This window comes from Agelaius tricolor, unplaced genomic scaffold, assembly GCF_023055355.1.
Source record: "Agelaius tricolor isolate 1412-34295 unplaced genomic scaffold, bAgeTri1.0.p SCAF_27, whole genome shotgun sequence".
Classification (NCBI taxonomy): domain Eukaryota; kingdom Metazoa; phylum Chordata; class Aves; order Passeriformes; family Icteridae; genus Agelaius; species Agelaius tricolor.
Window position 1 is genome coordinate 3,351,327 of NW_027269287.1, and position 26,353 is coordinate 3,377,679.

The window sequence follows — 26,353 nt, forward strand, 5'->3', positions numbered from 1 at the left end:
AAATATATTTATGAGGAGGAGAAAGAGAGGGAAAGTACAAGTGTTTTTAATTATCTGAGCCCCCCCCAAAAAAAAATTAAAGTTTTCAATCCTTGGTAAGAAATCTAGAGCAAAAGATTTAGAGTAAAGGAGATGTAGAAAAAAAAAAAAAGCCTTACCAACATAATAGCAATTTGCCAAGCAAAGAGATTCATACCCCTAGTGGAAGCTTATTGGATATCAATAAGCACCTGACATTAGAGAGAGGATAAAAACAGTGGAAAAGAGATTTGGGACAGAAAGATTGGCAAATCAAAACCAGCGTCAATGAAAAACAGTGCATCAAAATGCTGATGCCCTTGTGAACGTTACAACATTTGATTTTTTTTTTCTTGAAGGGTGGGTGGAAGTATCAGCAGTTGGTATCACTTTTCATGAGCTTCCATGTCACATTAAACTGACTTTCCACAGGGGTCAGATGTTGTGGAGGCCCTGGGGGGCATACCCTAAGTTACACCCCACTGGCTCCTTCCCCGATTCCTATGTATGTTCCTATGTTCCTGAGCCACTCCTTCCCTATTTGTGGGCGGTCTCTCTGGGCAGGTGCTGTTGGTGTGCCCACCTTCCCGAGAGCATCTCCAGTACGGTCCAGACAAACAGTTCCCTCAACCCACCGACACCCGAGCCTGGATGCCATATTCAATGCCTCACCAGTGAACCAAGAGGACTCTTCATATGGAGACTCCAACAGGGTTTATTTAGGAAAGAAATGAGGTTCCAGGGAAAGTCCAGGTGTGCAGGGTAAGGCAAGAAGACAGAGTTGAAGGGATCCAGGAACAATGAGCCAAGAACAAGGGAGGGTCTAGGGTATATAACTGGGGGAGGGTAGGAGTGGTCAGGATACAAATACAGCAACGGGGATAGGGATGGACCGAGTCAAAGTGGGGCGATACAGCTTTTGCCAATGAGAGAGCAGGGAGGGTGTAGTGTTCTGGGGAAGGCCAATGGGAAATCCGGGAGTACAGAACATTCTGGAATAGGGGAGTGAACTTTAAATGACAGACAGACCTTCATTTACATTGAGGAGCAGGGAATGCTGGGAGAATGCTTCAACTTCTCACTCTAACCTAAATTGGGGAGTTCTCTCAAGGCATCCCAGCCCTGACTCTCCCAATACTGTCTCCTACACCTATTCCTTGATTGGTTTTTATCTTTCTACTGCCCCAGGACCAAGGTCAGCCCTGGGGCTCCTGCGGAGGAAAAGCTGCCCTGTCCATGTTGGAGCCTGAACATCTCACTGCCCAGATGAATTAAACACCTGTGGGTATTATGCAAAGGCCCTTTTTGCTTCTTTACCTTGGACTTTACTTGCAGCAATTCAGGCTGATACAGTCAGAAGATGAATCCATCTCAGAAATCGCAAGAAAGATGGAGAATTTTTAAAAACTAAATCTAATACTTGTGCATGAAAGAATGTTATGTTAGAATAACTAATGTTGCAAATAGATGATCTCCCCTCTACTCAAATGAAGTAGAATGAAAACTAAGCAGTATTTAGTCTGACAGTGTTGAACTCATAGCATGTAAAGCACCATGAATACCAAAAGTGGAAAACTACATACTCAAATTATATTTTTATGGTCTTATAGAGAAAAAAATACTGTGTTGAATGCATCAAAACTTTGATTTGATATACTCATTGAAAAGATAGAGAAAAGCCTGAGAAAATTGAGGAAGCTTTAAGTTGAATAGAAATATATTTGCACATACGTTTTTTGAGCATTCGTCTAGAATTCCAAGTCCTTCCAGAAGTTAGTTAATAAACATGTTGCCTGGATTCAAAAGACAAAACTTGCAAGTGTGAAAATGGTAAGAAAAAAAAGCAGATCTTTAATGAAAGCTTTTAGGTGCACAAATATGGCTAACTGCACACCTGATAAAGAATTTCTGCAATTTTTTGTATGTGTGTGTGTATATATATATATATATGTATATATATAAGATTTGTACATGCATATGTATATTTAGAATAATTATTATTTATATAATTAATCATTATATCTAGCAGGCACATCCAATAGGAGATCAGTTGAGCCAGTAATCCACCCTAAGGTCAGCCCCTTGGAGTTGGTGCAGGGGTTTCTTTGCCCTATTTTGTTGTTATGTTTCTTAACTTCCAGTGGAAAACAAAAGGCCCTTACCAGATGTTCTCTTCTAAAAAATAAGACTAAACAGAATTTCAAGAATATGTTAATAAGGTTTAGCTAAACTTTGAGGGAGGGCAGGAAAAGTACTAGAAGCTATACAACTATATATTAAAAATCGCAAACATATGAAAAATAGATAAAAAGCTAAAAACTTGTAGGTATCAAGAGAAGACAGGATGTTTTGTTGTTGAAGAAAATGTATGAAAAAATTATTTAACTGTAAACATCATGTATCTACATAAATGTATAAAGTTGAAACATTGACTACTAACTGTAGCAGAGAAATTATTGGTGCAAAGGCAGTTGTCAGCTATTTCTCTTTGCTCCATTGTCTATTACTAGGGTCCTGGATAGTGTCATTACAAAACAGTGTATAGGTTCCTTATCTCATTGACAGGTTTAATTTATGTGTCTTTTGTTCTAAGCTATTTAGTTGTTTCATCAGAAGAAAACAAGAACGTATTTTTAATTGTCTACAAAATGAAGGATTTTGTGTGTAATATGAATTCAGGTGAAATTCAGAGAAGCTTGGAGATACCACTCCTGCACTAAAGCTACACAAGCGATTTTATTATGTATTCTACATAATAAAGAGAATATGTATCTCTAATATTAATAAGATAATTTATCCTTTAGGATTAAATACAGCTGATCTCATCAAGTTTGCCTCATTGAAAAAATGCAGACATGAAGGGTCCTTGTCAGGATAAAAGTTTAAAAAATTATGGTAATCTATCATAATATGCGACTATGACATACATGCACATTACATACTAAGGGTTAGTGATCTTTGATACCAAGGTACAAGGTCTCTTCAAAGTTTTTTGGAAAAAAATGACTACTATGTAAGCTATGTAAGTAAGGCTCTCACTTCTCTCAAGTAACCTCACTGATGACAGCACAGTTCATGGCAAGGATTTACATAAAGAAAAAGAAGGACAGGAGAACACTGTGTGCCCAAAGATGTCTCACCAAGACGACTGAGATGGCACCTGTCTCTCAAAGTGATGATCATATGCTATGAAAATTGCAAGGTACAGAGTTTAACTTCTGGAAATCTTTTAGAATTCTGTACTTGGGTACCTTTAGTTAGAAATTACTATTATTTCCTTTGAGGCAGAAAACTAAGACTACAAGAATATCTGTAAGTGGGTACTACAGTTCTTTTAATACTGAAGAAGTAGAATTCAGACTTTAAATGAGGCATAGCAAAGATACTGAAAGGTTCAAGCTGATCCCTAAATGCTGTGGTGAGTTTGTAACAAATCCTGTAAGATGGAGGTGAACAGCTTTCCAAAAATTGTGTAAAAATAATTAAATATTTTTAAATTGTAAAAATTGAAGTAGTTTAAACTTTTACAAGTTTGCCACAACCACGTGACCCTTCATTGCTATTTAGCTGAGGGAATGGTGGTTTTATCTGCGTGGGTTTTGCACTTGCAGTATCTGTTTTTTAGTAAGATAATTATTCTTCCTTACATAATTTCTTCCTCCTATTGATTTTTTCCTGTTTGTCTGCTGGTGTACTCAAAATCATTTTTATTGTAAGCTGATTTTCTTCTTTTTCTGTTGATGCTAGCTTTATTTGAGGCCACTGTCTAGTGTGTTGGTCTTAAAATTTACACAGCCTGGCTGACAACTGTTCCAGTAGGTTTTCTTTTGCACAAGGTGGCTAATCTTTAACAGAAGATGTGGGGGATGCAGGAATGAAATTTCCACAGGACATTCCAGGAGAGAAGCTGTTACCAGATCTGAGATATAGATAAACATGTTGAATTAGATATAACATCACTGATTGTTCTTACAGATCCAAGAAAAATCCAAGCTGACAGTGATATTGCAGTGCTACTATAGGTATACTACATGCATTTTCCAATTAACCCTTCTTTTGTAGTCATGTCTGTGTTTGGGTGTAGTACCAACATTTTTAACTAAAATAGAGCAAACTTTTTGCTCTTTTCCTCGTTATTTTTGTTGCTCTTTCTCTTCTATCTGACTTCAAAACCCTCTACCTATTCTGAGTCTGACATCAGACATGTTACTAGAGCAGGCTTTTAGCAACTTTTAGAAAACTGCGAAATTTCATATCCATTTCTTTCTTTCCATTTGTTACAAGCTATGTAAACTGCCATTACAATAAAATTTAGTTTTTCAATTTGAAAATCTCTAGTGATTTCAAATTTTCACCTTGATTTATGCAGCTCATCTCTTTCAGCTGTGCTAGTATGTCTATTCCAAAATAGAGAAGGTGATGGTATTATATAGTTTCAATTATCAGGATAAAAAGCCCCATCCAAATCTTGATATAAAATTCTGTTTTCATTTCTGGGTAAGTACTTAAATACTTACATATAAATAAGTATTTAGATGTAAACAGGCCTAGTTTTGGATCTTGGAATGTTTTGTTTTTTTTAAACATGGATTTTTGAAATATTTAATTTAATATTTTAGATCCTGGGTAAAAAATGCTGCAATGCTCATACAAGAAAGTATCTTATTTTCTGGATTGTTATGAAAAAAGGGATTTGGGATTAATTCCTAGTTGCATTGAAGTCTTTGGGAAGACTTCCACTGAAGCTCTCTGTGGATCCCGTTTTCCATTTATGATACCTGGATCATGTATTGTGCAAATCTCACTCAGAGTGCACTGACTATATTTACCCCAGCAAGACTGTATACTTGAAAGCTGTATGTTCTGTGTAGGCCCTACTGTGACTTTTTCTATTAACTTACTATACTTTCTAAAAGCACATAATGAAGTTTGATTTCATGTCCAAATTGTGACAAAAATTGATTAATTTTTTTTCCATCTTTCACTTTCTCAACCATCTTTGTCTTATGAATGGATGAATACAATTTTACCTAGAGTTTCTCTTTAAGATTGTCACAAGAATTGATCGGGTGTCACTTTCTCTTCTTGTTACAGTCTTAGTCAGGAGTTCTCACAGACCTTTAATGCTTGAAGTGTTCTCATTCTCATTACATATTCTCATTCCCATAACAAAGATTATAATGAGAGAAGAAAATGTCATAAAATTAATCCATTCTCATAACTGTAACGAGGACAGAAAATTGAACAAAATGATTCCATTCTCATTACAATGTGAAGACTATAATAAGAACAGAAATGACATAAAATTTAGTCTCCTTGTGACAATCTTAAACTTGTACCAGGGCAGAAAAGCATACAAGATTAACAGGCCCTGAAGACAAAGGCTCTAACTAGAACTGAACTGTAGCTTACCAAAGTAAACTACTGTTGCTATTAATAAATCACCCTAAAGCGTGATCCTATGTTTGTGTGTAGATACCATATGTAAATCACCTATCATTTTAAGGCTCCCCAAAATACCTTGCGTTTTACATCTATGTCACCAGAGAACTGAACAAGTACATACAGATCGTGACATTCAGAACTCAAAGTCAAAACTTCACCTCACGGTTGGAAACAAATCACAAAATCCCACAACTAGTATTTAATTCTGAGTGCCTAACAGAAAACTTACTATTTGTATTGTGCAAATTTAATCAAATATTTAAGAAAGAACTTTTGGCTTTGTGACTTTTCCTTCAGATAATGTAAAAACCTTAACACGTCTCATTCCTCACTTGTCCTGGACTTCATTCCCTAAAGGTTTCAGGTAGTAAACTCTTCCTTAACCCTCATGTGGTAGCCGTGACGTTCAAAGTCCCGCCTGCGCCGCCGTCCCCGCCTGCCAGCAGAAGGAGCGGGAGGAGTGCGCGGTTTCTCGGTTCGGCGCGCGGGAGCCGCTCCTTCGACAGTGGCGCGCCGGATCGGCGTTCAGCTCTGCCAGAGGCGGACAGAAAGGCACGGGACCACAGACAGGGATGGGAGAGCGTCCCCCGACCGGGGCAAGTCCAGGTTTTATTCCAGAACGTGGAGTAACACCCAGGGGAAGCCGCCGGCCCGAAGGGCAGCGTGAGGAGGGAATACACGTGTTATATATGAGAAACGGGAGGGGGAGAGCTCAGACAGGCAGCGAATGGGGGCCCACGGCGAGGGCGGGCTTTATCAGAGTGACAGGACGGGTAGCCAACCGAGAGAGCTCAAAGGTGGGACCCCGGTCCCTGGCCCAACAATCTCATGTATAGCACCGAAGTTTCTGGATAAAAGGGGGGTATTTGGGGGTGACAGAAAGGGCGTGAGTTTCGAGGGTAACTGGTGATGGACAGATAACTGGGAAAGAGGAGGAATTCCAGACAGAACCATTATACAGAAAAAGGGGGTAACAGAACATTCCAGCTTAAACCGGGGGAGCATAATAACACAGCACAACATCCTCATATTAATCTTGTCAGTCAAAATTTCTGACCCACAAACATCTCAGCCATTCCTTGCCAAAACCTGGACAAATGGGTAGAGTTTAGACAGTATCACTTTTCTAAGTTGTTTGGTAGTTTTATTGAATTATCTCAATGAATGACTGCCTTTCCTACTCTTTCTTGTCCACTTAGGTTAAAAGCCATTGTCCAACAACACCAGTGAAAATCCTTCATTTGTCTGGCCTTTCCTTATCTTAACTGTAAGCTTAGAGAGTTGGACGCTGCTTGCTTTGTCTCTTTCTTAAATACCAGTTATATGTGTAAAGCCATGGGTTTATTTTTTCAGAAGCTCTTGATTTTTAGCCAGTCTCAAACAGTAATATTTGTTAGCCACTCTCTCACCTACGAGTTCTAAGACATGTAAGTCCCTCAAAACTTCCATTTTCTGATGGACCATCATTCTGCAATGATGCTGCATTCCTAACTTCTGATCAAGAAGGTGAACAAAAATAAAATGGCTGAAATTCAGCTCAGAAATATGTTGGTGTAAGAGTAAAAAATGTTGTTATCTAAAAGTGACCAGGGTTATTATATCTCAGATTCAGTTAGTGTTCTCCACTGTCAAAGCAAATTTCTGCTGTGTGTGTTTTTATGCTGAAAAAAATCCTCTAAATCATCTGATGACAACTGTTAAATATTTTATTCACAAATAATTAATTAACAAGGTGTAATGGCCTAAATCTGACATGGATCTTAGCAATTCCTTCCTTTCCCTTGCTTATAAATACAGCATCAAAATAATTATGCATATGGAATTAGATGTTTCATCTAGTTATGAATTCGGTGTTCTGTTGCTAACCAAAGTACATTGATATGTTATATGTAAATATGTATTTCTTAAACAATATTTTGGTATGTAGTTTGTAATTTTGCTTTACATGCTTACAAAACTTAGCACAGGAACTGATAATTCAAAGTACCACTCCTGGATTTATTCTCATGTTTTACAATAATTTCTTTATAAACAGTTGGCTTAAATGTATTCTTACAAGCAAGGAAAATGCCATTTTTGAATTTTGAAAAACTGTAGAACTTTCTGTCAGTAAAATAGCATTGACTCAATTTCTTTCAAAGTTTTCAAAAAATACGCAATTTTTTTCCTAAAGAAGAGAAACTCAGTGTTTTAGCACCAGCCAGCTAGCAAAGAAAATGAAGTCCTAGGAGTTCAGATCAACTCTGAGTGCCCTAGATTTATATTGCAGTTCTGTATTATCCAAGAACATATGCACATAATGCAGCTTATTCAAAATGCATATCAATATATGGACATGGAGTAAATTTGTGGTAGGCAGAATTTACACACACAGATACTTACACAGAAGTCCAGTATTTTTTCTGGATTTGTGCTGCACTGACTCTCAGCCTTGAAGTTGGTATGTCCCCAGAATTTTTGATATTGGCTGAGATTTTTACAGTCAGTGGGCCCCACTGTCTTACTCAAGAACAGTCAGCAAGACCAGGTTGCCCAGGTTCAGTTGCATTTTGCATTTCTCTGTAGAAGGTCCACAGCATCTCTGAGCAATCCAGGCCTGTGTTTGACCAATTTCATAGTGAAAAAAACAATTCCTGATGTTCAGAGGGAACTGTGTATCCCCTGCCTCTTGTACTGACACTTGGTGCACTGAAAGTGTTCTGGCTTCATCTCCTTCCTTCTTGTTAGCCATTTACATGTGCCAGGAAGATGCCCATGAGCCTTTCCTGTCATCTGAGAAAATCAGCACTTTCTCAGCCTGTCTTCATGAAGAATGTCTAGAATGTCAGGACAATGTCTAGAAAGTCAGTGATCACTGAACACTTCAACTGACCTGCTTAAAAATGGCTTGAAATCTAAGAAACATTACTGCGAATTACTAAGTCCCTTAAAAGTGATAGTTTTCAGTCAAAGCTATATCTGCATTATAAAAAAAGGCAGGGGACAGCACAAATTGTGAAAAGATTCAGAGGATAGTTCAGTTTGGCTGTTTTCATACACTGTTACATGCGCTTCTGATTTGGGTGTTTGTAAATCTTTTCAAGGATATGAAAATTTTTGTCCAGTTCTATATATCTATTTAAATGGACTGATGATACAGGATTTTTGTCCAGCTTTGCAATAGTATGAAGTCATGCTAGGCATGAGGGAAGTACAGAAGTCCTCCTTTGAAGATATAAGTTGTGTTGTCTTACTAAAAAGCTTCCTGGACTGTGGAATGAGTAACATCTTGACCTGTTAACATCTGGTCTGTGAGGGGGAATAAAACAAGAAATAGGCTTCCAAACTTCTTTGTTTTACAAGGACCACCTTGCAGTATTTCACTGTCCAGTGCAAGTTAGTTTTCTCCATGTCATCCGTGGCAAGAAACCAGTCATGGTACAGTCTTATTCAACATGTATATCAATGACCTGTACAAAGGGATATAAATGTTCCCTTGGCAAGATTTATGATGATACAAAACTGAGTGGACTGGCTGATAAACCCAGATGTTGTGCTGCCATTAAGAGGGACCTTGACCAGCTGGAGAACTGCATAGAGAGAAATCTAATGAAGTTCAGCCTCTCACCCACCACCACCAGTCATTCTGGACAGGGCTGCTGCTTAATCTGGTCTTTCCTAGCATGGGTTTACACTGGATGTGGCCCCAACTCGGGTGCAGCACCAGCACTTGGCCTTGTTCAATCTCATGAGATTTCCATGGGCAACTTCTTGAGCTTGTCCAGGTTCATCTGGATGGCATCGCGTCCCTCAGGAGTGTCAACTCCTTCAACTTCATCTGTGTTGTTGATGAAAATAATAAATAACACTGGGCCCAGTACAGACCCCTGAGGGCCACCACTCATCACTGACATTCATCAGGACTCTGAGCCTTTGACTACCCTCTGGATGTGACCATCCAGCCCCTTTCTTATCTGTCTAACAGTCTACTCTATCAAATCTGTATATCTCAAATTTAGGCTGTTTATCACAACCACAAAATATTAGCAAGCAGTGTACAGCAAATATGTTTCCATTAGTATGCCCTACCAACATAAAATTATATTAACAAATCTCATGTCCTGAAATGCAAATCCTAATCATCACATATGGAAAGAGCGGTTGGTAGTTTCCCAGTAAATTGTTACAATTTATGATTGTATATTAATCCTCAAATTTATGAAACAAACCTCAATTTTATTTTTCCTGCACTTAATTATTTAATGTTGATGAGTATCAAAATTGAGCATGAAGCAAGAGTTTTAAAATTTGGGTGGTGTATTTTTGACATGTTCAAACAGAATTAACTTTGCCTATAAGAACAGATGTGAGCAATATAATAATTGAACAAGTCCTTCAATTAGAGTACAGAAAATAAAAGTAAATGGCAACTGCACTAAGAAATTTTAGCACAGATAGGTCTGTAGTATTTTACTTTAAAAACACAGTAAATTAAATGTAAATGTCCATAATCAGTAAGGACTGTTGATATCATCAAATACAAAACTTTGCCATTATACTGTACTGTTTTCATTAGAATACTCTTGAAACAGTTCTCAGGGTTAATTTCATTGTTACTCCCTCTAGCAGGGTAAGATACAATTCTTTCTCCATACTAATTTTTTCCCATCTTGCTTGAGATCAGCAAATTAATGCTAAATAATGCTAAATGTTTTCATCTTTCTTCATGGCCAGTATTTGAGCTTGTCTGTTTTTTTTAAGGAAATACTGGTATTTCAAAGAATGTAGGTAAAAACATAGTCTGCTTCTTGTTAGTAAGATTGCTGAGAATGTTGTATACGTTCAGTGACAACACTGTAGAGCAAGGTGGTGTGTTTCTCCTCTTCTATTTCTGAGCAGTTAAAATGAAGAGGGTTTGCTTAAACTTGAGCAAAACTATTTGCCCCTTTGGCTGTGTAACAGACTAGGGAGAAAATTAAATCTGTTAGTCACATTGTCAAACTTTAGGATTCAAAATTAACTGTATAAACCTTAAAGTTTTACTTTTCAGGTCATGCCCATAAAGAGTCTTTTATTCCTTGTCTTACATTAGTAATTCTATTGAAATAAGACTATTCTTCTAAGTAAAATCTAGGACTTGATGTAACAACAGTACTATATGTTCAGAAATATCTTTTATTAAAGCATATGTTTCAAGTTTAATCTGAACTTGTGTTCAATTAAGACCACAAAAAACTTTCGTTAGGGCCTGCTTCTGTGAATTGCAGCCCACAGATCTTTACCCATTCATATCAACTGAGGATCTTACCTGCAGGAAATTTGTGACTTTGCATCTGAAGCTACAGAATGTTTTGATGTGTTACCACCATTTACTGATTAGTCAGGAAAATATTTGAAGTAGAAGAAATCTTGTAAGCCAATCCATATATTTACAGTGAGAGGAATCTTCAAATTATGTTCACATTTAGGCAGTTTTCCACATGCATCTAGCATGCAATTTTTTTGAAGAAGTTTATCTAAGGACAATAACAATATGTAATTCTTATAAAATTACTGCATTACCTGTTAAAAGAACTCAGGCAAAGATTATAGGGCTCATGAAGAATGAAGATAATCCACACTTGCTGATATTTTATAGTAGCAAAAGACCTTCATATAATAAACTGATATAGAACTACAGCAGCAATAGAAAAATGAAATAAAAACAAAGGGTTTGATTTCACTAAGCCGTTTAGCAGAGACATTACATTCTCCATTTCAAATCTCAATAGAAAGAAAAATAACTAGGCTGTGGGGTTTGGACACAGTTACCAATTACTATTCTGGAAAAAGACACAGAAAAATTGGTTATTCTGGCTATTTATACAATGATGATGTGGTTCTGCAGTCAAGCCTACTGATCTTGCTATTGTTAAAATGAGGACTTGTTATTTTCCCTTTTTGTTTAATATACCTTGCTGATCTGGCTGAAAGATGCTTTTTTTTTTTTTTTTTTTAATTAATCAATAATTTATTGAAAAGTTATTTGATTTGAGTAGGTTTGAGTAGGTACACCAAAAAATCCAGAGCCAGCACAGAAGCAGCAGAGGCACGTGACTGCATTTCAAGAGAACAAGCCAAGTAGCAGTACTCTGTTAAGGTTGCTTTGGCTGATGAAAATAGACTGAGTCTTTAGATTCAGAATTGACACAATTAAGGATTTTCTTCCACCAATATCTTTCTCTAGACTTTGGCAACCATGAACAGTGAGGTTTAGCTTTGAACATTCTTGATTCCCCAGGATTATCTTGTATGTACTAGTAGTTTAATTAGTGTACTAATGAAGCACAATGAATGAAGATAGCAAAGTCACCTACAAACAGAGCTGAGAAGCATTTTAAACAGTGTTCATCCATGTTCCCTTGTAATGAAGCACAAGTGCCAATGGTTTAAATACTTCTTTTAATGATCAACTTAAAACATTACTTTTTTCTGCCTTGAAGACAGTCAGTCTGCAGGGACTTGAAATAACAATTATGTAAGAGTATACCAAATTACTGAATTAACTGGTGTGGTATACTCAATGATCATACAGAAAGACATAGTTCACATATGACAGTCAGGATCACCCTACAAACAATAGCTAAGCATGACTTAACACTTGGGGAAATAAAAAATATTTTAAAACCCCCAAAAAATGAAAACAAAAACCAGCCAAACTTCAGGAAAGGAACAAACAAAAATCCCAGAATCCACCAAACCAAAAGCAAAAAGCAAACAAACAATCCTCCCAAAACAAAAACAAACAAGCAAAATCAACACCCCACAAAATCATGTCCCTTCCCAAAAAAGAGCAAAAGGCACAATTGCAGGGGGAAAATACGATACCAAATAAAATATTTAAAAGAACTTTTCCACCTTAAAAAGAAATGAGCGGTATAAAACATTTTGAGGTAGTTTAAATATATATATATTGGTTAATATGTATCAAGTGGAACTTTAAGGAATCAAGTAGTATAACTGAGTTTTAAAAAGCAAATAACTCAGTTAGTTGTCTGCATTTCTGAATTTGCATCTGTACAGTTAAGCTAGGTTTCAGCTTTGATTTGTAAAATAGATTATTCAGTTAAACTGGAGGAAAAAAATCCCTAAGATTTTAACACACTCTTGTATATATGGTTTCTTCTTCACAATTAAACATACACACACTCTTGTATGTATGATATATATATATCACATATACAAGAGTGTGTGTATGTTTAATTGTGAAAGCCACCACTGTAGGCTGACAGATCCCTTTCCAGTTAACATTTATCTCCCATCTGTATTTAGAATATAGTTAGTAATTCACATAAAAACTGCATTGTCATTTCTGGTCTTTCTCCCTTCAGACCACACAGAAGGTGCCATTATGTTAAGTTTTAATTTGGATTTTAAGGTAGAAGGTCTAATAAATTTGATATTTAATGTGATACTTTATACATTTAGAATGTATAAAGAATCCATCAGAAAACGCCTAGCCCCCTAATATCCAAAGTTTCTGAGAAATACCATGCCAAAAATTTGAGCTTAGTTTGATCACAAATATTATCTTGAGCTAACCATTCAAAGGGCTCCTACACTTTCAACTTCTAAAAACTATGCCTCCAACCTAATAATACCTTTCCAAGCTGCTAGATAGGTCCAGTGAATTGCATTCCAAACTGTTTTGTTTCAAAGCTGCAGTTCAGGCATTATACCTCATGAGGCTGATGGAAGATACATCTAGGGTTTTCCCTCACATCTGTATGGAAGAGCTCAGTTAGCTTTCCCTTCTGGCTGCATCTACTCTGTAACAATCATTCATGGAAGGACAGGTTACAAGTGGTTTAGATGAGCAACCTAGAAAAGTTTTTAATGTTAGAAAAGATCTGTTCAAACAGAGCACTCAAAGATTGGCAGCTACATACAATTACGAATGTTCTTTATTTACTCCATTAGGTTTTAAGTGTCATTTTAAAAATTCCTAACTCTCTTCCCATGGCAATGACCAGTAAATTAATAACACAAAGGGCATTGGGATGACTTTTGTTTTTTCTGATACATTAGCCTTGAAATATAAACATATATATATTCCATTAAGAACACAATGCATTCTTTTTAAAGTATCACTTCCAGTGATTAATAGGAATTGTTAGCTCCACTTTGAAAATATCATTAGACACACTATATAGAATTGTTTGAATGGAAAAGGTGCATGGACTTATTTAGGTTATTGTTCAGTCACTGTAGGGGTTGGTTCGGACATGTTTACCCAATACTGAATCTAAGGGAAAGTTGATCACTGACTTTGACTGATCAATGACAGTACTCTCAATCACTATTCTTTACAGTTGCATGAAAATACAGAAACAAGTCTGCTAAACCTTTGAAATGGTCAGCATTGTCCCACATGTAATGCCATCCACATTTATTGTAAATACAGCGAAAGAAGCAAGGTTTGAACACTGACCAAGAGATCACTGCTTTTCCATCTTGTAGCCATTTACAGCCTTAAACTATCCAAAACATGTTAACATTATCATGATCATGTCTGTCTGAGAACAGTTAGGTAGTGAATCATCTCTTAGTGATAGACAGCTATAGGGTTTGGGGTTTTTTTTGTGGGGTTGGAGAGGTAATTGAAAGGGAAAATGCAAAGATTGGGTGGGGAAGGCTACTAGGGGGTTTTGTGTTGCTCTTTCCTGGTCCTGGTTCAAATATCTGAGCTGTGTAGGGAAGCTAGATATTGACAGGACATAGTCCATTTACATAGAAGGCATGAATGAAATGTCCATAGCCCATTGTCCTAGAATACAGGACAGTTACTATTAATTCTTCAGTGTAAAAGTAAGCCTTTGCAAGATGTCATCTTCCTGCTCCATGACATGCCTCCTACCACTTTACTTAAAAATCAACATGAAGGAAATTTTTATCAGCTACTGTATCCAAATCTCACATTTTCTACTGAGACAAATAGAAACTCACAACAGTCCTCAGCTTTAACAAGGCATTTTACTCCAAAAATTAATAACAGAAGTAATGAATGGCTATAATATTATTTGTTTAGGGGGTTATAGGCAGTAACTTAAAGCTGTCTTGAAGTATAAATAAAGGTATTTTTTTATTTAAAAAACCTAGATCCATCAATGTCCAATAAAATTTGTAACCAAAATCCCTCTCCCCAACTATGAATCTTTTTTATTCTTAGAAGAACTCATGTGGTGTTTTAAGTAGAGATTGATGTTACTCAGTCATACCAGTAACAATGGGCAAGTCTCATTCACTCATCCTTGAGTAACCCCATTTAAAGGAGGAATCTCTGTGCACAGTCCAAGAAAGGATGTGTTAGAATTCCTTATAGTTAAGAAGAGGGACTGAGCTTTAATTGGATACTATAACTGACTGTCAGTCATATGTCCCCAGGCCAGCTGTGTCAGTTCAACAGCTTTAGATAAGTTATCAGCACCATCACTTGTTGGTTCATTTTTCAGGAACTTTACTAGGTCTGGCACATCTTCACCTCGCTATAAGCATGTTTAACTCTGAGATAATAGAGTCTGGCTGGTTTCAACATTATTCAACACCACCTCCATTCCCCACTGGTAGCTTTGCAAATAGGTCATTGTTCATGTTGTTTTATGCCCGCTCCAGGCACAGCATCCAGCTAAAGTGCCTTCCCCTTGAAACAGTCTATTCTATTCTAAATTTCTTACAAAGCCAGATGTACAGAGAGATGAAAAATCCATACAAAGCTGTGTTACAATGATGATGATGATAGAAATTTATTTGACTGTTTCTTTTTTTTTCCCAAAGAGCAGATAATGGCTATGAACCACAGGTCTACAAGTAAGCATGAAATGAAGTTTGCACAAACCTTTTAAGAGAAGAGGTTGTTAAATATTTATGATACTAACATACAGATATAACACAAAATATTGGTGATGTCAATTCCTGTATGCATTAAAATTTCAGGCCATTTATTTTACATTAGCTACCAGCTTTATGTGGCTTTCAGAGGAATGACTGAATGAAGGACATTTCAGAAAAATTATTAGATCACCTCTTTGTATTCCACATCAAAGGCAAAAAATTGACTAGAGTGTTCATTTTTTTTTCTAACATTTCAAACTTGTCTGCTGATTTATTTCTGAATTAAACATATAATTTAATAAAAATTTAATTCTGCGATCGAAATCAAAATGAGTTTTGATTGTATTCTTAAAATACACCAATAAATTACAAATCAGCTGTGCCAAATATTTTCCCAATTCATAAAGAAGCAATAACAGTTATAAACCTCAAAAGTCAAGAGATTGATCCTTCACATATGAATAAGAAATCTCATAACTCTCAATGAGAACACTTATCTGAATAGTCACCCCCATTCATAAAGAAGGAATCCTCAGACCTCACCCCAGATTTCATTAAGGTCTTCTGTGTATATCACCCTTAACTGAATCTTCACACACCATCTAATGTCAAAACACAACATTCCCAAGTTTGGTGACATGCTTTCACCTTGCATTAAATGACCTGTCTTGGACTCAGGACTAAAGCATTAACCGTTCCTGTCTTCCAGCTCTTAGTCCAGCAATTTAGTGTTCAATCCCTAGGACAAAAGAAACCAAATCAAACCACAACTGACTCTCCCCTCTCCCCTCCCCCTCTGCTGCCTCTCTCTCTCTCTTTCTCATTCCACACCCTTTATCAGAATGCTATGTAGCAAAACCAAACCTGACAATTTTTCTATTACAGCTCTTATATGGGAAACTGTTCAGCACTGCTCTGAACAATTTTTGGCTCTGTGCAGTAAAGGTCCTTCCTCTTTATATGACCTGACTTAAGGCAGAAAGCCCTGCAGAGTTGAAGTAAGCATTGCATATTATGAATCACAAAACATGAACTACTTGCTTCTGGTCACTAGGATGGCTTCAGACCAGAAGCACAGAACCTCTCTGAAGAAAAACTGAAAGAATAAATTTTACTTTTTGTAAAAATCTAGGGAAAGATTCATTCTAAGCACAAACCATATTTTTTTCTGTTGCTCAAGACACAATCCACAAATCAGAATGCAATGTCTGTTTATTATAACTGAAAGTAAAAAGCTGAAACTGAGCTTACAAGGTGATGATTGTTAGTAAATTAACAATCCTAACACCTAGGACTACTTGTGACATTCTAGTTCCCTGAATTAATTAGAATAGTTTCCAGGAAATCTTAGCCAAGGATTTCAGACATCTAATATTTAAAATAGGTCTTTATATGGGAGGTGAAGTGTAATGAAAGTCCTGAAAGGAAGACCGCAACTTCAAACAAAATGATCAAAGACCTTATGAGCAAATAGGGTTATATATGGTGAAATATGTTTCCCAGCCTTGGCATCCAGCAGAGAGCCTCACTGGTGTCTGGATTAGCAGAGGAAAACTTGTACACAGACCTTGCTATCTCCCCAGTAAATTCATATTTGTAAGGGGAGGACATTGATAGAGATTACCAAAAAAAAATTATGTGGGGGAAGATGGAGTGGATTAGACTGAAAGCACAGCACAGGTTTTAAAAAGTCTGCTCCCATATTTACATTTTCCAAATAAAATTGATGTATGTGGAAGTAAACATAGACAATAAATTCTCATTCTCAGGACCATTTTAAGACATCACTTTAATTATTCCTATCAGTCCTCTTATCCATTGATCTCCCATTTCTGCTTCCCTCAACATGTGAATGATACTTTCCTTTTTTCCAGCAGTTTTACAAAGCAGGGCTTTTTGTGCACCCAATCTGCAGGTACAGATTGGCTTCAGCAAGGGGAAAAACTATTATCACTTTCAAAAGCAGCTACACTCTATTGTTCATACTTATATATCAGCAAGGACTGTTAACAATGTTCAGAGAGTGGTAACATGCAGCCAATAACCATGTTTCTTTTGTTTGCTAAAATGAGAAATAGTGTAAAGTTTTAAGAATCAGTGCACTAGCTTTGTAGATTTACCATATAAAACCCATCTTTGTACCAATATGAAATAAAAACCCCCCTCAGTTCTATGTGTAAGACTGATTGTCTCCACATCAGATGATGAATCCCACTTTTAGGGATTACAATACTTCAAGGTCTGGAGTAAATCATAAGTTTTCATGGAAATAAAGTTTACTGCAGTTCAAGCATCTGGTAACCAACCAGATAAGTCCTACTGTTGCTTGTAGAGATGATTTTACTATATTTATTGTAACTTATAAACTTTTTCTCTCTCACATGCATTTGTTTGGTAATTCAAGTAAGCCTTTTCACAGGTCTTAAATAAAAAAAGCCTCAAATAGTGCAATATTCTGAAACCAGAATATAGTTACTAACCTGTAATTCATCTTCAGCTCAGTTCTATGGAGCTGACTTCATAAAAAACTCTACATTTTCCTGTATTCATTTTTAGAAAATGCATAGAATAATTTTCAATACACTAAATACTATTAAGTCTGGGCTGAATCTTGAGCATTAGTGTTGTTTGTCTCATACTTTCACTTCTGTTGTAGCCTAAATTATTTTTGATGTACTAGTAGCTCAAATGAAAGGGCAATGAGTAAAGAAAATAATGTATTTTTATTGTCCTTAATCTTGACATTTCTATAACAGGTTTATTCTTGCCTGTACTAGTTTGAAAGCAAGCTAGTGAGAGACTCCATGTCAGAACTACAATTTAATAGGAAAATTGAAATAAATGCAAAAACCACTGGCTTAACCTGTCGTTATAGAGCACGACACAGCACAAAGTACCACGACTCCATCAGAAGGGTGCAAGAGAGAGAGAGTTATTATAGCAACATGTTGCTTTTATACTTTTTCAAGATATTTACATTCACTCAACATACACATTCACTGCCCATAGGTTATAGGAAAGAAACAAAGTTCTCAGTGGGTGACCAGGGAGCCATGTCATACTGTGAGCCAGCTAGAGTCTCTATCTCTTAACTTTCTCTCCTTCATCACGTCTCCATGGTGACTGTGGGAATCCATAAAAATCAGAGAGTTTTGGGACGGTGGTAAAAAAGACAGGCCTCAGATGCAGAAGGAATTGTAAGTGCTAACACAGCAGAAAAAGATAATTAAGTGGTAGAGAAGACGTGAGAAATAGAACAATAGAGCTGTGTAGTTTGGCTTTCTAAGTTGCAAAAAGTTTATTTAGTATATATCTAGAAGGTTATGCTTATGAATAGAGCTTTATTTGTTGTCTCTTATAAATGTGCCATTTTGCTTGAGAATAGGCCACTATTGTTTTAAACCAAAGCTACGTGTGCTTAAGGTGATTGGATAGAACTACTGTCAGTATGCTTTTGCTCTATGTAATTGGCTGAGATGCATTTATGGTATGTTGTAACATTAAGTTTCTTTGGCTTCCTGCCAGACCAGCGAGCTGTTAGCATCTCTCCTCTCCATTGTCATAATCATGTAATGAGACTGATGCTGAAAATAAATAGCTCACGAAGCTGATCCCAGTGGCCCTGTCCTGTTTGTGTCTGTATATAAACTGCCAGTGTCAGTGACAACCTTGGTGTCTTCCTCAGGAGAGATATGGGGCTTTCCTTTATCTTCAGGAGGCCTTTGCTGGCTCACAAGAACAGCACAGAATGTCTTTCCTATATTAACCTGACAGAGTCAGGATACATGTTGACACCCTGTTGGTCAGGGTGGTATTAGATGGTGGCTGCAGTCCTACTGGAGTGATAGATGTGGTTCTGTCAATGTGGTGATCATGTAGAAGGGTCTGGTCTTTCCCTAAAGGTCCCATGGGGGTTATGTAGCTCTTGTCTTCTGGGAATCCAGTAGGTGAGGCTGCTCATGGTGTTCCAATCCTCAGATTATATCCAGGTAGGAATGACTGGTTGCTCCCTCTGGGTGGAGCAGTTCACAATAGGATGATGAAATTTTATGAGTCATGCAGTGAGGCATGATGGACCATTAACAGAAGATACTCCCTCAGAGGGAGGGAGTTATCAGGGATGTGTCGTGGACAAGATAAAGAACATTGCCTCACCTGGTTTTAACACCTTATGGAGATGGTGATAGAAAACACACTTTTGGTTACATCATACACAACCCAAAATATTGCCTTAAGTGGATTTGATCTTGATCTGGCTCATTGTTGCTTTTTCCTGTATATATCCCTATTTGAGAAATGGTTCTGAAGAGTAGGGGATATATGAAAATAGAGCAACTGGGGTACCTCACCATGCATTTCAAACAGCATTGTCTACATAACTACAAATGTATAGAGAAAAGAGAAATATAAAAAAAATGAAAGGCTAATTTATTGAACTCTCAGTTAACCAGCAAAACCTGCAGAAAAAGATACTGGCATCATTTGCTCTAATAAAATGACTAAATATTGATTTAATCTTAAAACTTGATTTATTACAAGCATAATATTTTAAACATTTATGCAACTACAGTATTTAACACATCTCAGTTTAATGTTCTGTCTAAAACATAAATTCCTAAATTACTTCTCTAGTTCTTATTCCAATAAACCTCCAATTGAAAACAATGGAACTATAGTCACACAAACTGAAAATCTGCAACACTTTGGACTTATATCACAGTTGCTGGGAGTCCGTGTTCACTGAATTCAGTTAGCGCTATCTCAAGTGTGTAAAACCCAATTATGCAAATGCTACCTGAATGAGCTGTCTGCAACGTACAATTTATTCTTTGGATTTGTTTCTTTAAGAACCCCTTTTACACAATGCCTTCATATGTGGAATTACAAATTCTTCTCTTGTAAAACTCAGTTAATCATAAATCAAATAAGAAACATACAACATCTTTTTCTTCTTTTACTTTTATAGGTATTTTGAAAGAGAAAGTGTAGGTCTCTTTTCTCCTTCCATAGAAAAAAAATCATTAAACATATTCATAAACACATGCTTCTGTCCAGTGACTTTTATTTATTCTAAATAGCAGTGTATTATACCAATCCTGGGGGAAAAATATTTCTATTATGAAATAATGTACATACTGCATGTCAAACAAAAATCTAATGTTTCGGTCTCAGATCAAAATTTACATTACTCTGAACCACAGTCTCTAACTAATCTTTTAAAGATATGTGCTTAGTGGTTATCATTACGCTACACTATTCAAGCCTAACAGAATATTTCAGAAGTAATTTTTCATTTTTCTCCAACATAATAGTGTCAGAAGACTGTTCTATTTACATGTCACTCTTCTTTTTATTAAACTAAAAGACAATAAAAAATTACATCCCCAACTATATCTTTATTCAGTGATTTCATATCAATCTTTGTGGTAAAAGAGATGTTGTGAAAGGAATTTTTTAATATAGAAAATATAAAATCTATTCAAAGTTGTTAAATAAAACCCTGTAAAATAAAGGAAAAAAGGCAGTAAACGAGAGACAACCCCCCCCCCCATATAAATTAGAGTTTCTCAAGTTCTACAGCTATTACATGTTAATATAAAATAACAAAAATTGATAAAATTTTTAAATGCAGTTGTATCAGAAAAGTATGTATTTTACCTTTGTTGTGATTGAAGGCCAGCTGGCAACTAAATCACTAGCTCATTTCCCTTCTCCTTTCCCAAGGAAATGGTGAGGAGAATAAAAGAAGTTTGTAAATTAAAATTGACATGAAGTGAAATTATTGTCGTTTATATAAGGCAAAGACAAAACACATATAATACAATATATATTGTGTATATATATTGTATTATATATACAATATATATATATAATACAATATATATTGTGTATATATATTGTATTATATATATTGTATATATAATACAATATATATTGTATATATATATAATATATATATATACAATTGCTCACCATCTGCTGACCAAGGCCAATTCCCATCTTTGAACCCTGATCAACGCCCTCCCCATTCCGTGTATAAGTAAGTGAGGCTGCATCCTGGTTGCGGAAGGAGCGGTGGTGCCGGTCGCCTGCGCTCTCCAATCCCCTTTCGCTTTTGGCAAGCACGCCAGGAGGGACCGCGTCCCGACTTAGCCAGCAGGCAGCATCGCGGTTCAGCCACTGGCTGGGATCTGGATCGCCAGGAGCCACTGATAAATGTGGACCCCTATCTAAGGATCAAATCCAAGGAAGAAGGAAAGGCTCTTTGCTTGTTTCTCTGCGCTGCCTTTGTTCTTTCCCATGACAGGAGCAGAGCCGGGGCTACCGTGCTGCGCAGGAGCGGTGCAGGTGATGAAGCGCCTTGCAGGAGTGGGCGAGATGCGGGAGTGGCACAGCTCAAAGGGGTATCGCGGCAAAAGAGCACCAAACAGAGAAAAACAGCAGCTTTTATTTGGGGGGGATGCGGGGGGGGGGGGGGGGGGGGTGGAGGGGGGCAGGGGGCAGAATGCCATAAGGAGACCATCTGGCTAGCTGGGAGGGGTCTGGAGTTACAAATGTAAACATAACGTGGAGCAGAAAGTCACAGACCAATGGCAGAAGGGAAAAATCATAACTGACAGTGAGCCCTCTGGACAAAGGGGTGTGACAACCCATGACAGACAATCTACCGGGGCAGGATTATTTCTGAGGATAGGGAAAAATCTGGAATTATCATAACTGCCACGGTGAGACAGGGGGCAAACAACTTTTGACAGAGACTAAACATATTCTTCAAACCCCCACTGCTATAGGCAGGGAGAGACCAAATATCTCCAAACCCCCACTGCCACAAGTAAGTATTATTATAAGCATTATTTAATAAATAAATAATAATCTGGTTAACAAGTCTAGGCATGAAATTCTCTAGTATGGAATATCAGGTCACATTTCCCAGCCTTGCCCCTTTTCAGCATTTTTTTGTGTACCTTTTCACTGGCAAAGCAGGAGAGACTGAAAAAGTCCTTGGCTTAGAATAAACACCACATAGGAACAACTGAAACATCAGTGTGTTACCAACTCTATACTCATACTGCATGAAAAACCAGCATTGGAGCAGGTACTGAGAAGAAATTATCCCAGTTGAAACCAGGGCAACCTTTAATCCATTTCTTGTATAACTTAGACTACTACAAATCCCAGATGTTGTGCGTCAAAACTGTTTCTTCTTCCCACTTTTATTTATTTTTTAATGAAACTGAATACACCATTTAAATTAAAAGCTAACAGGAATACCCATTTATTCTTAGTGCGGTTTAACACTGTCATCCTGATAGCAAGATATCTGACAGTGACTTTGACCACCAGATTCTCAGCTCCCTGTAAATCTCCCAGTTTCCAATTATTTAAACAGGGTTAAGAGTTACCTCAAACAGAAAGGAAGAAAATGGTAATCTTTCTTTCACATTATTTCTCCTGGCTATAGGGTTTATACCATTGGTGGAAAGGTGTCCCATTAATCATGTGCTGCTAGCTTCTGAGACAAGCTGTTGGATGGTTTCAGGCAGTGTTTTCTTGTAGGCTACTGTTTTCTGGTGGTTTCAGGAGTGTAAAATCAGCCACTTAACAGGGTTACTCTTATGGAAAAGGCAAGGCAGAGTTATCTCTCAAAAGGTATGCAAACTGACTGACACAAGTTTCTAACTGACTGTTTAGAATGGGAGGGAAACACACACCCATAAGCACCAAAACATTGTTGTATCCTCTTTATGAAAAGCTGGAGAACTGTATTTTTCCTCTTTTCAAAGGATTTTAAAACACTGTTAAAAGGTTAAAATTCTTTAACCTTGTAGGTACATTTCTTCTCTTTTCCCAGAGTATTTAGGAAGTTGAAGAATCATTTGAAAAGGTAATGCATCTCCTTTCTAAAGATGCATTTTTTTAGGAAACATTTATGACACTTTCTCTTCCTTTGATCTGATGAGTTTAATTTGGATGTAGTTCAAGCATGTCTGAGCATCTGTCTGTCAATTCGTCTTGTTCTGGATGCAAATTGGACACTTAGGAATGTTTTGCCTTTGGCTCAGTTTATCTGAGAGCAAACTAAGTAAAAATTGAATCCTCAGATCTTTGTAAATGTATTTGCAGATTATAGTAAAGTTTCATTAAATATTTTTTATTAGTATCTTTACCCTGATCTGAAGCATTTACATTCTGTTTTACTTAAGCATTTTTAGCTGGACAAAGAGGAAATAAATTGTCAGTAAACTGAAAATCAGTAAATAGTTAAGGATTTCCTGGAGTCTCAGACTTAGTCTTAAGTAATTGATGACATAGTCTCTAGTTTTGGTTAGATTAAATTAAGGAAATCAGCCTTCTATCACTAAATTCTGCCAACCAGTTACAGTATTGGCACTGGGATTAGTGGTTGGACTCAACCTTTAGTACCAGCTTTTAACAAAATGCTATCTGAAGTGTCCACCTATCCAGAAATCATCTGGCTCCTATAGGTAACCTTCAGCTAAGATTCCTGCATTTCATGTGACAGTCTGAGGTAACTGCTGTTAGATTTGATTTTTAATGGCTACGCATTTAATTATATTCTCTGCAAAACACTTACAAATTAAGATAAAAATAGCACTGCCATAAGGATTATTAATCTGAAGGTCATAGTAGGCCTGTTTTCTGGATGGCAAGACTGAAGATATTTTTTTTTTTTTGTCTCTGTTACAACAGCAGACAACACTACTCCAAAACTTAGAGCCACTGCAGTATGGGCTCTCTTAGGGGTCAGGCAGGGTCGTGGTGGTCAGGTTGTGTTCTGTGATGGGTGTTTTCATGGGAATGATTTCCTCTCTCTAGTACACTTTTGTAATTAATATTGCTGCTCTTACTGTTAATTTTCTTACCTCATTGCTGTTTCCAGTAAATTGTTCTTATGTCTACCCATGATCTTCACTTTTTGGGCATCCAGTTCTCCTCTCCCTTCCCTTTGCATCATGTCAAGAAAGGAAGAATGAGTGAGTGCATGAGTGAGTGGTGCTTGGTTTGGAGGGTTTTGGTGGAAACAATAAATTGGGGAATACAATTCCTAAACCACAGCAGGCTGTTGCAGAGAAGCCAGCACAATCATGATGTAAAGAGAAAACTGATAGGGTACACTTAAGTGAAGATAAATGTTTATGCAGATATTAGCTCAAGAAGCACCTATCAGCCTTTCCCTGAATGAATTATTATATTCTCAAATATATAGAAGGGACACTTAAATCCATTTCAGCTACCAGGATCTGGTGAATAAGGAAATTATTTTTCTGTCTAATGTACAAAAAACCCCATTTCCTTCAAATAATTTAAAGCTCTAAAAAAGAATCACCCAGTTCGACATAGGCCACCTGGCAAGTTATTTGGGCCTCACAGGGATGACTGATGCAGCAATTAATATGTAAACAATACAAAATCAACTATGGTTAAGTAAACATTAAATGGGAATTTGTACCTGCCTTGAATCAGCTTTGATTTTGTTATCCTGATTGATTGATTGCTGAATCCTATTAGGAGAGGCATATAAATAAGAAGTGAAGTTTGCCAGTTATTCAAAGTTAAGTCTGCTAGAAACTAAAGTGAATAACTATACAAAATACTGGAACTCATTAATCATTTTAGCCTTAGCCAGATCCTGAAAAACAGGTCTAAGTTTGTCCCACCTTAAATTTTGCTGTAAAACACCAAAGTGCTTGCAGTTCCTAGAGTTGCATATTTTATTGTATTAAAACCATTTCTACTTTAATTCAAAGTATGTTATGTGGTTTTCTTTCAAGTAATAAATGGACAAGACTGAAAGAAGCTGTTTCAGTGTTTCAAATGGAACTTATATCTCTATATACTTTTCACAGAATATAAGGTCCAAACTCTATACTTTTGTAAGGATCCTCTCCCAGTGCCACAACTCTTCAGTCAGCTGCACTTTGCTTTTTGACTTCCCACTTAGGCTGACTTTTCTGTAGCACACTGAGTGGGGGACATAAGCATCTCAAAGGTATATGAAGGCCCATTTCCTTCTGAAATAGTTTAAAAGGTGTAGCTGAGGTGTCAACATGACATTCAAGTCTTGAATGACAGTAGCAGTATGACATTATGATGAGGCACCGGCAGGTCACTAAAAAGTGCGGTGTCCTAAAATGCTGACAGAGGCCTACACAGAGCTTTACTCTCAGCAAAGCAGATTCACAACAACTAATGCAGTGAAAAGAATATACATCTCAGCCATTCTCATACTCAGAAAATTACTATTTTTTTCAGCCACTCCTTCTTTAAAACCCATCTCATAATATTTAGACCTTTGTTTTACTTCTACTGGAAACTGGATCATTCAAGCTGTTTTTATTTGCACATCTACATAAAGGACAGTAAAGTGTTTTTCAATCATCACATGTCAAATATGAGGGTAAACACTCACAATTGAACACATTTGTAAAAATTACTTGACCAATATGTTCTGCAACATGGAAGCTGCAAGTCAGCTGTGTGCCAGTGACAGGCTAAGGGACATAAACATAGCACACATAGAATAAATTAATCTGGTTGAAAGTTTTTAAACTTCTAGAGAAAAGCAAAAATTATAAATTGAAAAGCAGTTTTTTATTATTTCAGATGCTTGTGCCTACTATAACTATTAGTGTGCATCATCATATGTAGATGAACTGTGAGGAGAGAAATTAAGGTAAATTCATTTAATCCAAATAATGAAATATTAGACTGTAGAACTCTGAAATAATTGTGGATGTGAAGAACAAAGACAATAACTTGGTTTTCAAATTATGGCCATCAGTGAAATTTATGTTACATGGAATGAAAGAAATGCTCTAAGAAGGAAATTATTAAGATTTAGAAACTCATATATTAAAGTCTCTCTGCTGCAACATAAAATATATGATATTAAGCAAGCTCCATACAGTGTAATTGAATGTGTTCAAAGGAAAGGTAAAAATATTGATAAAAAGACTGCAGTGGGAATAAAGATAGAATGTAAAAATTTGATGTAAAATTGATTTGTATGAAAGAATTT

The 26,353-nt window shown here is 36.7% G+C and overlaps 2 long non-coding RNA genes across 3 annotated transcripts in view; one reads left to right on the forward strand and one right to left on the reverse strand.

The window, feature by feature from the left end:
* Nucleotides 1-21,415, reverse strand: part of LOC139600446 (uncharacterized) — a 65,941-nt gene extending 44,526 nt beyond the window's left edge. Inside the window, exons 1-2 of one of the 2 annotated variants that reach the window (XR_011682546.1) lie at nucleotides 21,286-21,415; nucleotides 20,971-21,026 (exon numbers count right to left, since the gene is read on the reverse strand). This is a non-coding gene — a long non-coding RNA (uncharacterized lncRNA). The remainder of the gene's footprint in view (nucleotides 1-20,970; nucleotides 21,027-21,285) is intronic. The other variant, XR_011682547.1, reaches the window with a different exon arrangement.
* Nucleotides 21,416-21,545: 130 nt separating this feature from the next.
* Nucleotides 21,546-26,353, forward strand: part of LOC139600447 (uncharacterized) — a 29,632-nt gene continuing 24,824 nt past the window's right edge. Inside the window, exon 1 of the long non-coding RNA XR_011682549.1 lies at nucleotides 21,546-21,660. This is a non-coding gene — a long non-coding RNA (uncharacterized lncRNA). The remainder of the gene's footprint in view (nucleotides 21,661-26,353) is intronic.